The 15,841-nt window shown below is 45.9% G+C and overlaps 1 long non-coding RNA gene across 1 annotated transcript; it reads right to left on the bottom strand.

The window, feature by feature from the left end:
* Positions 1–1,297: 1,297 nt before the first annotated feature.
* Positions 1,298–9,465, bottom strand: LOC134477015 (uncharacterized). Its single transcript, XR_010048895.1, has 2 exons — positions 6,517–9,465; positions 1,298–1,907 (listed from the first exon to the last, which is right to left on the bottom strand). It is a non-coding gene; the product is annotated as an uncharacterized LOC134477015 (long non-coding RNA).
* Positions 9,466–15,841: the final 6,376 nt, after the last annotated feature.

The raw sequence follows: 15,841 nt of genomic DNA, 5'->3' as shown, positions 1-15,841 counted from the left end.
AAAAAACAAAGCAGTAAAAGGGTACAAATAATACAGGTAATAACAATAACTACATCTAAATAGGAGGTAGAAACCAGAACCATTCCAAACAAAGACCTGGTTCACCCTCACTGCTTGCAGACATGTCTACCGTGCCATTGAAATGCCATATGCACTTCTTTCATGAGATGCATTTATATCCTAATCCTGTGGGACTGAAGCCCAATTCTGACTACACAGTACATTCAGTCTCTTGAATCACATAGATTGCGTGTCTGTGACCATTCCCTGAATCAGCTGAAGTTCTCCTCTAAGGAACGGGCTCTAACTGAGTGGTTAAACCTGCTGTCTCGGTCATGGTCACGGTCACTGGAGTTGCAGTTTGGACAGCAGCTGCCTTCCCCTCAGCCCTGCCCTGCCCAGTCTTTGACACCTCCCGTCTGACCCTCCAGCTTAGCCTCAGACTCTTCCTTTCAGTTGTCTGGCACCTCCAGGAACAGTTCACCAAGACAGTCCCAAAGCCAAAAGCAACTCAGGGGTTCTACTCCTATCGGTCTGCTTCTGCCGTGAGGTTTGCGCTTCTCACCCTCAGCCTTCTCAGCCAAGCCCCACACTATAATTTCCCCAGCCTATGCTACTACTCCACGACGACCAACAGATCCCCAATTCATGCCAGGTTAGCACAAAGTGGGGCTCAGTATCTCCTGTATCCAAGAAATATTTTTTTATAATGACAAACTAAAGCCTGCAGTGGGGTTTGAGGAGAAAGCTGGGTGCCATCCAGCCCTGTTAGCAGGATCTCATCCTCTATTTGGGCATCAACCTAAGGCACTGGCCCTGGTGAGCTGTCCTGTGTGACGGGACAGTTTCCAAGCAGCCACGTCTGGCACATGCATATCTGTGTGTGTGCCCTCACGTGCTCGCCCTTCTGGGCAGCTCCGGGGATATTTCAGCATTTCCCATGTGTGAATTCAGGGTACCGTAACCACAATCCTCTGTGGTCACCCCAGCCTGGGAGGCCATCGTAGGCCTTGGCTAATGCCCTGCGGGATCATTGCTGAGAGGCCCTGCTTGGTTGCTAAGGCCTCGGTACGAAGCAGGTTGTTGAGGGTATATCTACACTGGTTGTCATCTTCCTGGCAGCTCCGACCCTTTTGTCAGTTGTTGTCAGTGACTGGGAAAGGAAGAATTTCTAATTTTGTTTTATTGATGAACTTGGTGAATGTGTGGCAGATTTCTGTGTCTTAGAACACAGAGCTATCTGACTTGGGGGAAAAGATCCTAAGAAATCCAAGATCCCAATCAGCAGACAACTGGATAAAGAAAAAGCAGTGTTTATGCACAATGGAGTCCTACTTTGCTACAAAGAATAAATCTGAGTCATTTGCAAGAAGATGGATGCACCTTCAGATCACAATATTAAGTGAAATAAATCAGACACAGACTTAAATATTGCATGATTTCTCTTATATGAGAAACTCAAAACCAGTCAGTGAGAAACCAGGGGTGTTTTCCAGGAGACCAGGCTGCTGGGCTGAGAGCTTCAAAGATTTCCCCACCTGAGATCTGGAGCTCCAGGGTTTGGGGCCCTCCGGGGCTCCCACCTCACCAGCTGCCAGCATGGGCCTCCCCCCACCTCCCATGCCTTGTGGTCAGGGAGTGTCACTCTGGCTGCTGTGCTGCTGTTCTAAGGCGGCCTTCACTGTGACCAACAGCATGGCCGGCCCTCTGTTATCATTAACGGTCACTTTCATCTGTGAGCAAGCTGTATGCATGTGCTAAGGCTCCAGCTGGAGGTCAGGGCAACTGGCGGGGCAGTGGAAGGCCGTCGTGGTCAGGCTGTCTGAAGAGATGCTCCCAGTTGGTGCATTTCCTCAAACCTGGTCCGCTGAATGGGCCAAGCTCTGGGTGCTGATACAGGCCCTTAACTGGGTGAAGGACGAAAGGTGAATATTTACGCAGGTTCCCAGGACACCTTTGCTATGGTTCATGTTTCTAAGATGCTATCATAAAACAGACGAGGCCACAAAATGGGCTCCTGAGGCCTCTACCAGCCCTTGACCAATACCTGAAACCTAGCACAAGAGACTCTGTTCTTTTGAAGATCTCCAAATAGATGTCGCTGAAAATGAACCACTCTGGGTTTGATATAAGTATTTGCTGGTCTTTTCTTTCACTTTAGTCTGAACACAGAAATTCCCTACTAAGACAGAGAAAGCCTCATAATATAAACTGCAAAATTCCGGCCCTGGATCCGTTACTCCAGTAAGGTGAGCTCATCCTGAGGACGGCTGGGAGGCCTACCCTGGCGGGCCAGCCCACTAAATGCTACCCTGAAGAGACAGTGCACTCAAAGCCTGGCTTCCCTCACTGCAGAAGCCGGCAAATCAACACATGGTTAAAGGTCGACTAAACATCGCACGCTGGAGCCCCTGCCCTGACTGACTGAGGTTCTGTTGTCCGAGTTGGGTTCTGAGTCCCTGCTTTCCTCATTTATTTCGGTGCTTGCTACTGGACTCTGGGTTGTGTCCCCAGAAAGCTAGACAATTCACTACAAGGCTGCTTTGTTATGCTCTCAAACTGGTGTAACTATCCTGCGGGGCACCTTGCTTTGTCTTGCTGAGTTCCTGATTCAGTTGCATGGCCATGTTGCTGGTTTCCTGGTTCCCTACCTTCTATTAATCTTAGTATTAACCATTATTCTCCGGGCTGCAACTTCAGCACACTGGGAGGAGACTACCAGGAAAAAAACAGAAGGTCATGAAGAAGCTGTCCTTGCATCACTGTCCCGCCTGCTTCTGAACAAGCCGGGAGCTGTCCCTGACACGCAGCTCCACCTAGTTTCTTCTAGCACAACAAACATTGAGCTGCCTGCTCGTCCAGTTCTTTCCGAGCCGGCTGCAGTCCGCTCACAGGCTCAGTCACGCGCACACCAGCTTTCAGCTGGGTTTCACCATGTGGGTCAGTTTCATAATCTCAGCTGACCTCCCAGGTCTCCTTCACCTTTGACACCTTTTTTCTGACGCCTCCGCCTCTGCTTCAGATCCCTTCAGATGCTCCTCCTGCTAGGCTATAGCTGTCCTTCTCTGCAGGTCTTTCCTAGGGCCTTGTTGCCCGATCCCGATCCCCACTGCCCGCCTCCCTGTCATCTTGCATCTGAACCAAGCAAAGTCCTGCTCACCCCATTGGTGATAGTCTGCTCCTGGCAGTGCTCTGCTCCCTCTCTGGGATCTCCCCACTACTCCCCCAGCTCCCTTCCCAATTCCCAGCCTCCACCAACCCATCTTCTTGCCCTCACCCTTCTGCCTGCCTCCAACCATTGTTGTAGGCTTCATCTTCTTTTCCGGAGTGGCCCCTTCCTATCCCGAGCAGATGTTTCGTTTCCCCTCTCTGAGCTCTGGTCTGTGCATGGGTAGTTTATACAAATGTAACTTCCTTCACCCTAAGAGTGTGTGTGTGGGAGAGGGGGAGTTGCTCCCTCAAAGAGCTGCTGTAGGTAGTGTGCTTGGGACACTATTCTCAAGTGCAAAGCAGACTTCAGATAGTTTTCTTTTTTGTTGTTGTTTTGCATTTTTAAAACAACAAATTGGTTCTTAGTACCTGCAAAAATTAATGCATGGCTGCAACAGACAGCTGCTAATGGAAACTCTAGTATTTTGTTTTACACAACTTTCTTTGTTTCTTAAAAATAATGGAAAAAAAAATTTTGCAAGCATGTCACACACACAGCTGTCGACTCCTGTTTTGCCCTCTGTTGAAATTCATGCAGTGCTCACTGCGCGTTTGTGTGTGTGAAGCATCCGACTGGGCCCTGGATTCCTACTTCTCTGCACTGAGGGGCTCAGGTCCCGGTCAGAGGGACTGAACAGCTGTGCAGCTTTGCAGAGCACACGGGCTTCTGTGGCTCCTGGTGTGGCCTTGGGACGGGCCAGGCAGGGCTTCTGCTGACCAGGAGGGACCAGGCTAGGTTCTGAGGGACTGAAGGATGGAGAAAGGCAATGAGGAAGGCTGGTTCCAAAAGAAAGGGCCCCAAGATTTTCAAAGCTGAGCCTCTATATAGACTCAAACTGTTTTTGGATACTAATTGACTCGTTTCTTCTATGTAATTCATTCCCTTTGCCCAATTGGAGTTTATACTTTACTCCTACAATCCAAGCCCCAACCTGACCTACTTAGTAGGGCATGTTAGGAATAACATCAAATCAGAAAGGACAGAATTTTGTCATTCAGGAAAATGTAAATGAAACTGAGAGGCCATTATGCTAGGTGAAACAAACCAAATACAGAAGGACAAATTCTGTGCCTTCTGCCCAGTGGGCTAGAAGAGAGTGGATCTCAGGGAACCAGAAGGCAGGCTGGACTTAGCTGAGGCTGAAGGGGGTAGGGATTGGTCAGCAGGTACAAAGTTACAGTGAGGTAACAAGGATAAATTCCAGTGCACCACTGCACAGCAGAGCGACTGGGGTTAATAATGTATTATATATTTCAAAACAGCTGGAAGAGAAGACTTTGAATGTTTTCACCAGGAAAGCATGCTAATTACCCACTTCTGGCCTTTACCATATGTGTGTGTAACTCTTAAATATGTAGTTAGAATGCATCAATTAAAAATTTAAAAAATCTATAACAAAAGAAATACCCTCAAAATCTAAAGCATGTACCCACAGCCCCTCCACATGCACAGGACTTCTCAGAATGACACGCAGTTCCTTGCACATCAAAAAAAGAAAGAAAGAAAGAGGCCCCATGAACGGCCTGGTTTGCACATGACTGAGGTGTCCCTGAGGGCTCGGGCCCCAGCAGGAAGGAGCAGGCCAGCAATCCACAGTGCCTGTGCTCACCGAGAATCTGAGCCTGCCGAGAACCCACCCAACTGTCCCCAACACTTCCCTTTTTCTCAGACCTTTTTAGTTTTCCTAGCTCAGTTCTTCATCACCATCAGTAAGCACAGAAGAGGAAGGAAATAAATAACACCCTTCTTGAGAAGTTGTACTATTTTCAGATCCAGATGCCACGGATCCACAATGAAGGCTTGTGCTGAAACCTCTATTGAATTTCCCACCGGAATCAAAAAGCCTTATTTCTTGGTTTTGGTGTGGGGAGCCAGGATGTGTGCTGGACGCTCCATGTTGATGTGGGAAGTGTGGATCCCTCCGTTTCTCTGTTGTTTTCCACCCCTTGCAACTCTCCTTGTTTGCCATCTTTCTCAACCATGTGCTTCCTCTTGAATTAAATTTTATTCTCTAAGGAAACACCCTGTTTTCATGGTTTATAATTTCTTGCTAACCAGACTGTGTGCAGCTAAGATATTAAAACTAAAGCCAGCCAGGCGTGGTTACCCACACCTGTATTTCCAGCACTTGGGAGGCTGAAGCAGAAGGATCACTGTGAGCTCAAGGCCAGCCTGGGCTACATAGTGAGTTCAAGGCCAGCCTGAACAGCATAGTGAGAGCTGTCTCAAAAAAAAAACAAAAAAAGAAGAAGAAGAAAATGCCAAAGTTCGTAAGTTAACTGGAAATACTACACTAATAATCCATCTCCTTCTTACTCCTTTTTTTAGTATGTTTTTAAACTTTCTCAGTCCTTTTGAGAATCTACATATACCTTATGCAAAATAGGGGTTTCCAGAGAGAAATACATTCATTCACTCAACCCTTCATTCATTCAAGACAAATAGGGTAAACCTTTAGAATGCTGAGCTCTGTGACACACCCTAACTTAGGTATCTGGGTAAAGTTACAGAGGAGCCGGCCCAGCCCTAGATTCAAACCGTGATCAAGAATTAAGAAGCTGCTCAGTTTCCTCAATGCATTTCCAGGGATAAAAAAACTCTTTGCACATTGTCGCAGTGGCATATCTAACATACTTAACCTCCAGAGCAGGTCATTTTTAAATACTTCCTTTCTGAAAAAGTTATTTTCAGTTATAGTCATGAAGAGAAACAGACAAATAGTTATGGTCAGAAATGAAGCTCAGACAATAAAAATATTATTTTACTATACTTTAAGTATATATCCATGCCAGTATAGAAAATCAAAAATAAAACAGTACAGTAGAAAAAGTTAAAAATAAATTACTAACTTAAATTGCTTTTTTTTTTTTTTTTGAGACAGGGTCTCGCTATGCAGTTCAGGTTGGCCTTGAGCTCACTTTGTAGCCTAGGCTGGACTCAAACTTGCAACAATCCCCCTGCCTCAGCCTCTTGAGTGCTGAGATTACAGGCATGTGCCATGACATCGGCTACATTAATGTATTTTCAGGACAGGAAAAACTACAAACCTGTTTCTCTTGCAGTAAAGAAAGGAAAATCATTAGTTTCTGCTTTCCTGCTCTAGCTTTTGTGAAAATCTTTGTTTCTGAATATGCATTGGACTAAATGCTCAGGTCTGCCCATCTTCATTCAGAATTAGCCAAAGAACAGTTTATAGTAACTTTAATTCAAGAGTTTCTTACACGAGTCAGTAACAAATAGGACAACAATATAGTGTAGCAGAAATTTGCTTAAATCTCATCTCATCATTCCAGAATTTTTATTACCTGCATTTTTGTTTCTTGAAAATTGAGTCCAGCAACCTCCTTCCCATTTGAGTCTTTTAAATATCTTCCTTTGAAAATTCATCATGGATATCTTTTTGCTTAATAAAAACTTTTAAATTTTTTCTTTCCCTGAAAAATCAAGAAAAACAACAGCAGAACTAGAGAAAACATTGATACTACTGGATATAAACCTTTAGAAGACTCTCCAGGGGTTGGGGGAATGAGGAGGGCCTGAGCACTCATCTCTGAGTTTCCTCTGGCATCGGAAGGCCAGCATCTTTTGTCACTTGTATTCTTCAGCATTCAGTCAGGAAGAAAGGGGTGGGGAAAGGAAAGAAAGTCTAAAAATGATCAAGATGTATGTATATACTAATCCACCAAGATCAGTACAATTATGTACAGCAAACATACTAAAACTTAAAAAAAAAAACACTGACAATAAAATAAAATATGTGTCAAAATGTAAAAGGACTGGTTAAAGATCAATTTTATTTATTTATTCATGAATGTCACTAGTTTATATTTCATGACAGCAGTATGGAAGGCTGTTGTGACTTCTGTGCACCTGTTTTCAAGGAACAGTTTCAAAGTTAAGTACTTACCGTAAGTTGTTTAAGGCTTATCCCAGCTGTTTGCAGGAATCTTGCATCTGATTAATCTCCTCTAAAGCTTCATCCAAGAACAATGCTACAACTCAGAAAATAAAAATAGCACATAGCAGATAGCAAGATCTCAACTATGAAGCTCAGAAATAACTTTCCAAAATCAGCCCCTGAGGTATACGCACAGCTTTATAAGAAGGCTCTGAGTTATCTGAGGAAGATTTCTATTTATTGCCTACATTATTCAGCATTTTCATGGATGAAGCACAATGACAAAAGATGAATAAAAATTTTCCCACCATCCCGAAAATATCACACATGAAGAAACAATCAAAGAGCACAAACTCCGAGAAACTGGGGAGAGTAATTTACAGAGAGTCCTAAAGAGACGAGGGATCAGTTCCTTTGCTCTTGCTGGACCCTACATGAGCCTCAGGACGTTGTTATTTATTTGAATACACTATGGGTTTATGCTCAGCCTATCTGTACCCCATTGTTCCAATGGATGTTTCAGATATTGGGCAAAAAATCTTTCTATAGATAAGAAAAAAGCTTTAACCTGCTCCTTTTCAGTATGGGCAAACCTGATCATTTCAAATATTTAATAACTGCAAAATATCAGGAACACAATCAGAAAGACGGCCAGTATACATCACTCTATTAATATTGTCACCCCGATATAATCTCCCAGAAGACAAATAGATTAATTTTGAATGTTTTGGAAATGTGTATGAAATAAAACATCTCCTAAAATATCGGTATGTTTAACTTCTGCAATACTGCGTTGTAATTTGAAGCTATTCCTGCTGGCACCAAAAAGGTCCCTTTTGTTTGTCCATGATGCACCTGCCCCTCAGTCACAGAGACAAAGGTTTTGTTTGCTTAAAATGATAATTAGGCACAAATAATGTTATAAACATTGCTCAGTTTGTTTTTGTCTTGACCTATTTTCACTTGGTGGATTTTATGTGTAGTTTTTAGGAGTTCCTGCTCCATTGCCAATATTCTGAATTTTTCTTAGCAAGACTGATTCGATTCCAAAGTTTCATATTCAGGAACCTTAAGAAATAATTTCTGCCAAATTTTAAAGCCAATTACAAAGCTAGATGGCTTTCTTTCTTTGTCGTTGTTGCCAGGGATGGAGCCCAGAGCCTCAGGCGTGCTGAACACTTGCTCTGCACAGAACTACACCCCAACACTCACCACTGCCTTTGAGCGGTCCCTTACTTAGGCATCCCTTACTAACTACATGGAGGAGAATGCATGCTCTGTCCTCCTGCTGGGGTTAACCTTATATGTACACAGCAAGCTGAGAGCAGATAATTAAATAGTGGATCCTGGGGCTGGGGATTTAGCTCAGCGGCATAAGCGCCTGCCTTGCAAGTGTGTGGTCATCAGTTCCATCCCCAGTACTGATAAAAAGACAAAAAAAATGGATCTCCTGGACCCCAATAACCAAAGCCCATTATCACCTCTCTCCACCTGTCCTAGGCGGCCTCTCCTCCTCTTGGGTCCAATCATCAAGACTTAAAGCTTATGTTTTCCATTGACTCATTTTTCTGTTTCACTCCCACATCTAGCCATTCATCTCCTACCATTTTTTTCCTCTGTAAAACATCTTTTGTCCATATCACCCAGCACAATCAAACTCCGGGCTTGCACTATTCCACATCCGTATTTATTTCATAGCTTGCCGGATGGCACCTAGAATCCGACGCCCTTTGTTCTAAGGTGAATTTGTTGTTCTTTTAAGCACAATCTTACTTCACGCTGCTTTCACCTCAAAACTGAATAGCAAGCTTTTTCCTGCCACATCAAGGGAAAGTGACCTGCTTTATTTCCAGGCCATTCGAGGTAATACTCCACCCACTTACCAGTATTTCTTACCATTCTTCACGCTCTTCTGGCCACGGCCACCCCCTTCCTTATTCCACCACGTGCCTTGCTCATCTCTGCTCCCAGATGTACGGCCACGCTTCCTCCCTCCTGCCCAGCCACAGCTGAGTGGCCCTCATGCTGGATTTCCACTGCTGTAAAAAAATACTTGCCTGAGATAACCAGCTTTTAAGGAGGCAGGGCTTACCGTGCCTCGCGGTTCCAGAGGCTTCACTCCAAGGTTACTTGGCCCTGTTGTTTGCACCTGAGGAAGCACGGGAGATCACGGTCGGTGCGCATGGGAGAGAAGACCCATTTACTACCTGGCAGCTGAGAAACAAACAAGACGGAAGGGCCTGGGTCCCAGTACCCCCTTGGAGGCCACGCCCCCAACGACCTAACTTCCTTGCAGTAGCCCCGCCTCCTAAAGGTTAAACACCACTGCCTAGGAACTGAGTCTTTCATACTTGATCCTCTGAGGGAAAATGCCAGATTCAGACTCCATCACCCTGCAAAAATCACGCTCAGTACAACAACACTGAGCAAGTTATTTCGTATCTCATTTAGTGTTTTAGATATTACAGGCAGTAGGTAGGACCTGGAGCCGGGCTTTGGTGCTAGACGACAGCGTCCCTGTGCCTCTTCCTGAAATTGCTCTGATCTGAGTGTGATATCTTTCTCTTGAAGCTCTGTGTCTGATGCAGTTGGCACAGCTCCTCAGCTTTACTTTACTCTTGCTGTCCCTGGTCCCCTGCTCATGGAGCCCCGTGGGGGCACCACATCTTCATCTTCGGTAGGCTCAGATAGTCTCAGCCTCCAACAAGGAGTGTGTCAGCTCTACCATGGCCCCCACTGCAGCCAGTGGGAGCCCCAGCCACTCTGTGCCCAAGCTGAGTGCGTCCAGCAGGCTCTGGTCCTCCCCAAACTTACACATTTAAATGAGTGCTAGACAGTAGTCCTGGAAGCTGCCTATCCCAGCAGCTGCCCCAGAGTGTCTGCATTTACCGTCCAGAAGGACAGCAGAGCTAACCTCATGGGAAACTGTAGACCACTGAGAGAAAGCCAAGGGAGGGCAGAAAACACATGCCTCCACCTTCTCCCCTTAATAGTGTGTTTGGGACACAGTGTTCTGTGTGGCCTCTCCCAAGACAGCCCACATGACTAAGCAACTACAGTGACTTTTCCCAAAGCTCCGGCCAGTTCAGTAATCCATGTCCTCTTGCTCGCTTCCCTCCTCTTCCCTGCCGACTTCCCTCTTCCCTCACTCTCACTGTCCTGGATCTGAAAGTCTCCCAAAATATTTTCACTTAAGATTTGCCTCGTGCTGTGTTCTCTGGGAAGCTCAGCCCTGCCTCACAGAAAAGATGCTAAGAATGCAGCCCCTTCCGATTCCATGACTTATGACAGACCTCATTTCTTCAGCTTTCTATTCTGTATCTTCTCCTGCAGTAGTCTGAGCCACACACATGTACCCTTCATTACACCACCTGACATGCTTGTATTTATTTATGTATTTGCAATACTAGAAATTGAACCCATGGGGGCTGGGGATTTAGCTCAGTGGCATAAGCGTCTGCCTTGCAAGCAGGCAGTCATGAGTTCGAGCCCCGGTACCGATAAAAAGGAAAAAGACAAAAAAAGAAATTGAACCCAGGTCCTTTACACTTGGTCTCAGGTCTGGCTCAGTCATTAAGTCCCCAGGCTGGGGTCAAACTTGTGGTCTTCGGCCTCAGCCTCCCAGAGTACAAGGATACTGTTTTCATAGTCCTGATCTTACTTCCCAACCAAATGGTTAACCCCTTAGAAGCGTAGACCACATTCTCCACTTCTGTTTGTAGAGAGATGAGAGCATATTCCATTCACAGATACAATGATAATTCAGTAACTTCATTTCTACAAATTAGAATAATGTCATTGTAAGGGCATTTGGATTACCATTTTTCAAAGCTTTGGTAGGAAATTTCTTTCTTCTTTTCCCTGTGATATTATGAAGCAAATAGAATTTAGCAGAAAAGGTATGAGTTTTGGAAGCTGGGTTCAAATCTAAGGTCTCCCTGGTACCATCGTGTACCCTCACATCGCATACCCTACCTCCCACAGTCTCTGTTCCCTACTTTGGTGACATATATAAAAATGGTTCCCACAAATGAGGCCATTCAGTAAACAACCCATTCCTTCCAAAGTTGTTTCCTACTTGGCAGAATAAAACCCTAAGACAGTGGTTCAAGCCACACACTGACCACTTCTAACTGAGCAGCCTCGGTGAATCCCCAGTACAGCTCTCCTCTGCCCAGCCTCGGCTCTGGCTTCCAGCAGGCAGGTCCAGCTCACTCTGGCCTTCCCTTTCTAAGCCTGAGTCACCAAGCAAATGACGAAGAAAGCAGCCCTCACAGCACAACTTTAAGGTCAAGATTAGTTTGGAAGAGTTTTGCTTTTACAATTGGCATCATTTTGTAGAATTCATAATTTACTGGGAATCCATTCTAAAGAGAGTACACTGCTACGATTTGGCTTAGATTCAGTTTTTAGGACTGAATCTTTCCACATGTGCATCCCAGTACCCTTAGGCTGGTGTAGCAATATTCTTTGTCATTGTTAATTTCAATGGGAAACCATGACTTTATTTTCTTACACCAAACATCATTAGTTTTCCTTTGAGGTCACTCTGAATTTGCCTCCAGCTGTAGAATCTTTCCTTCCCCTCTGTCCTTTATCCTAAGCCTATTCTTATGCACCTGCTCTGCACCTCATGATGTCTTGGACAGGATCCAGCCTCCTGCTACCAGTAAAAGGGAAATTTGGTCAGATAGTTCCTATCAATACCTCACCCCAAAAGCTAACAGAAGTACAAATTTCTGCCTTGCTTCTGCTCTGGGATTTCCCGAGCATACACACTAAAAAGAGAACAGTAAGCAACAATCAACAGTATTGTCTGTTAGCAAAATCTTGATGTTAGAGAAGTCAAGGGCGCGGTTCCCACCCCTGCTCTGTGCACAGATAGATGTAGACCTTCAGCAAGTGGGCAAATTGGCTGTGGTTCAATTTTCTTTTCTACAAAGTGAATCAATCGCTGAGTGTGACCTGAAGGGTACCTTGCTCTAATCCTCAGTTTCCAGAAGAGGAAGGAATCCTACAAGGAAAGCCAGATTAGAGCCTCTGACCTTGCAGCAGAAATGGCTAGGAAGCAGCTTTGCCCGCAGAGTAGGAGTTACGCTAAGGGATCACTCTGAATAAAATACTTCCTTCTGTAATCTTCAGGATATAGTCCATCAGGAAACCGTGTTACAGAAGTGGTATGAGTTAGGCTCCAGAGCTGCTTGGCTGTTGGTCACAGAGAGAGTGCTGTAGAATTGGGTGTTTGTGTGCGCTCAGACTGTCTGCCGGTTAGCAGCACTTGCTGCTGGGAAACACCCCCAGGGGAGTGAAGTGGGGGGTGGGGAGGACAGCAGCAACTAGGGAGGCCCTGGCCAAGCCTTCCTGTTCTCCTTTACCTGCTGCCAGACCAGAAGGTGCTTGGGACTTCAGTGAAACAATCTGAATGACTTTCCCTGTTTTTTTTCTCTTTATTTTGTAGGTGACTCAAAATGAAAATGGTAGTTTCTCACTCACTGGTCCTGCAGACTCACAGATAAGTCCACATAGAGAAGTTGGAAGGGATCCCAGGCGTCCTCTGGGCCCTGAGTTACCTCTCAGATCTCTGTCCTATTGAGAGCAAAACTTCTGCAAGACCTAAATTTCTGATTAAAAAAAAAAAAAATAGCTCCACAGATGGCTGGGTGTGGTAGCACATGTCTGTAGCCCAGCACTTAGGAGGCTGAGGCAGGAGGATTACTGTGAGGTTGAGGTCACCATGGGTTACATACTGTGTTCGGGGCCAGCCTAAACTACATGGTGAGAGCCTGACTCAAAATATCAAAAAAAGGAAGGAAGGAAAGAAAAAAAGAAAGGAAGAAAGAAAGAAAGAAAATAGTTCTACAGAAAGAAGAGACTGGTATGTGTTCATGTGCATGTGTGTGTGCGTGTGCATGTGCGTGTGTGTGTGCATTGCATGTGTGTGCATGTGTGTGCGTGTGCATGTGTGTGCGTGTGCATGTGCGTGTGTGTGCATGTGCGTGTGTGTGCATGTGCATGTGTGTGCATGTGCATGTGTGTGTGTGTGTGTGTGTGTGTGTGTGTGTGCAAGACTGACCAGAAGTCCATCCTAACTCCAGGTCTTCACTATTGCTAATTAACCCTCTCTGTGTTGAAAATCTTCCTTTTCATCTCCAATGAAGCCTTGGAAGAATGTGAATTGGGCTTGAAGAGTCAAGCATACCTGAATTTATAAATGAACCACTATGGAGACATGTTGTAAAATGCTCTGTGAGGTTCTCTACACTCACGTGTGAAGATGGAGATGAAGCCTATTCACCCTCATGAACCACTAAGGATTAATGAGTTAAGGAAAATTGTAACACCTCAATTTGTAGAGCAAATTCCATATTCTTTTGAATCTTACTGTGTCCTCTATGATGGTGGTATTTCGAGGCCAGCTTGGGATGCCTCCCTGTGGGCTGTAATGGGAGGATGCTCTGGTCTTCACTGCTAGCTCATTGATTACTGATTCCAGGTGGCTTTTCTCTTACAGTCCCCAGAATTAACAGAATCTCATTGGTCAGCTCTTCCTCTCCTGCTGTTAGCACCTCTAGTTCTGAAACAACTGTCTCCACCTCAGTTAAGGTCTTAGAACTGAGAGCAGATGAAGCACACTCTGTCCTTGAGTGGGTGGCTCTGGGAGGTCGTCAGCCAAGACAGCTTCCTACAGCAGGTTAACGCAGGAACATGAGCAGAAAGTTAGAAGAGGGAGGGTCCCCAGTGGAAGGAGCTCCTAGGGGTGGGGACCTTAGGCCAGCGGAATAGAAACTTCATTCCTCCTTTGTCACTTTCTTCTCAGAGAGAGCCAAGCAGAAATCCTGGTGAGTGTGCACACGAATCAGTGCAAAGGCTTGATGGGTATTGCTCACACCGTTCCCTCTCTGACCTGCAGCAAACTTTGCAAACTTTGATGCTGGCACCCAAGAATTGTTATTGAAATTATTTTCTCAGGCATTGAGATTAAATTGGTATTTAACAAAGTGAGGTGTCAGGAGGAAGGCAAGATGGCAAGTGAATGGTTGGCAACAAAGTCTTTTTGGAAACAGATTGGGGTGTAAATTAAAACAAATAACCTTCTAACACTTCCAAAACTGCATGTAGGAGGTGGCCGAGATCTCCTGCTGGTGCCCCATGCGATGTCAGCACATTCTTGGTCCCAGCAGTCCTTATGAGGTTTCAGTTCTCAGTTCTCCAGGCCTGGCGGGGCATGCCTTCACCCCAGCGCTCTAGGACACTGGGACCCAACCTGGGTAGAACAACTTAGCGAAACCCTGTTTCAAAGTAAAGCAGATTTTGTCCAATGGCAGGCCTGCCCTTCCACAGACCCCACTGCAGTTGGCTGTCCCTGGGACTTGGCATGCGGCAACCTTACTTCCTGTCACAGAGCCAATTTAAAACAAAAATCCCCCTGGCCCTCCAGGAAAGCATGGGCTTTCATATTGAGTTACACCCAGGAAATGAGCTGTCAATAAGAGGCCAAGTTTTCTGGCTGTCCTGATGAGGTGCAGCAGGGTTCTACACAGGCCTATGAGGGAATTACACTTAAGGGGGACAGCTGCACCGGCAGGTCCCCAGAGGCACATCTCCTCGATGCCAAGCAGCTCCCCATTTGGTCCAGCAGATGTCTGGCAGCCCGTCTTCATCTCTTTGTTGCTATTTTACAGATATTAAGACCAACCCAAGGAAGGGGTGGGGGCAGGGAAGATCAGAAGATGGGCTCCAGGTCGGCTGTATGACCTTCAGCAAGCGTGTTCCGCGACACCTCTACCTGGCAAGGGCTTGGATTCTGTGAACTCTCAGGCTCGAGCTGGAACACGACAACGAGCAGAAGCTGCTTTCTGTCCTAACCACACTCATGTCTGACATGCACCAGCTGTGCTGTCAGGAAGGTGAGTGCCGGATTCCCTCAGCACCCATTCAGGACATCCTTGCTTTTCTCTCTGAGCTCTGCTGGTGCCCATCTTCAGGCTGCAACCCCTGGCCTCACTAGTAAACAGCTCTGCGAGCCCTGGGTGCACATGTCTCAGCCGTGAACTTCGCTTGTAAAACTCTCTCACGGCCACTTCCTCAGATACCAGTGCCACAGACCTGTGCTCCCATTAGCTAGATTAGCTTTTCATAAAAATTATCAAAGTGTAGACCTCGACCCAAGTCTCGCTGGGCCTCACCTAGGGTGATATCAAATTAGGCCCAAGGCAGACAGAATTCCTGAGGCTGCAGCTTCATCAGATTCACAATGACCCACCTCTGCCCTAGGAATGGGTTCCCAGAAGGCCCCCGAGCTTCCTGGGCACGAGATGACCGCTCACTTATCAGTGCTTCTGTGTGCACTGTATGAAGAAGACTCCATTACTTTGTGAGTTTGAGCATACCAGCCTTCAATTTCTCTGAAAAATAAAGAAGAGGTAAGAGTGCCTCTTGCATGAACATGCCATGAGGCTACAAGATACTGTGGCTTCCACCTTGTATCGCTCCCCAAAGCCTCATGTGCTGAAACTGTGGTCCCCAGCTCTTAGCACTATTGGGAAGTAGCAGAACCTTGAGGTGGGGCCGAAAGGCAGGAAGTTAGGTCACTGGGGCATGGCCTTGAAGGAGAGGATTCCTCTTTCCTCTTTCCCTCTCTCTCTTTCCCACAAGTGACTGCGGGATAAAATTTCTGAACCCATGAGCCAAAATAAATGTTTCCTTAAAAACTATCTCCGGTATACGTCAGG

Source organism: Cavia porcellus, unplaced genomic scaffold (genome assembly GCF_034190915.1).
Source record: "Cavia porcellus strain 051 isolate PalLab524CR breed Dunkin Hartley unplaced genomic scaffold, mCavPor4.1 scaffold_7, whole genome shotgun sequence".
Lineage (NCBI taxonomy): Eukaryota > Metazoa > Chordata > Mammalia > Rodentia > Caviidae > Cavia > Cavia porcellus.
Note: the sequence above shows the minus strand (reverse complement) of the source record. Positions and strands in the feature narration are given on the sequence as shown.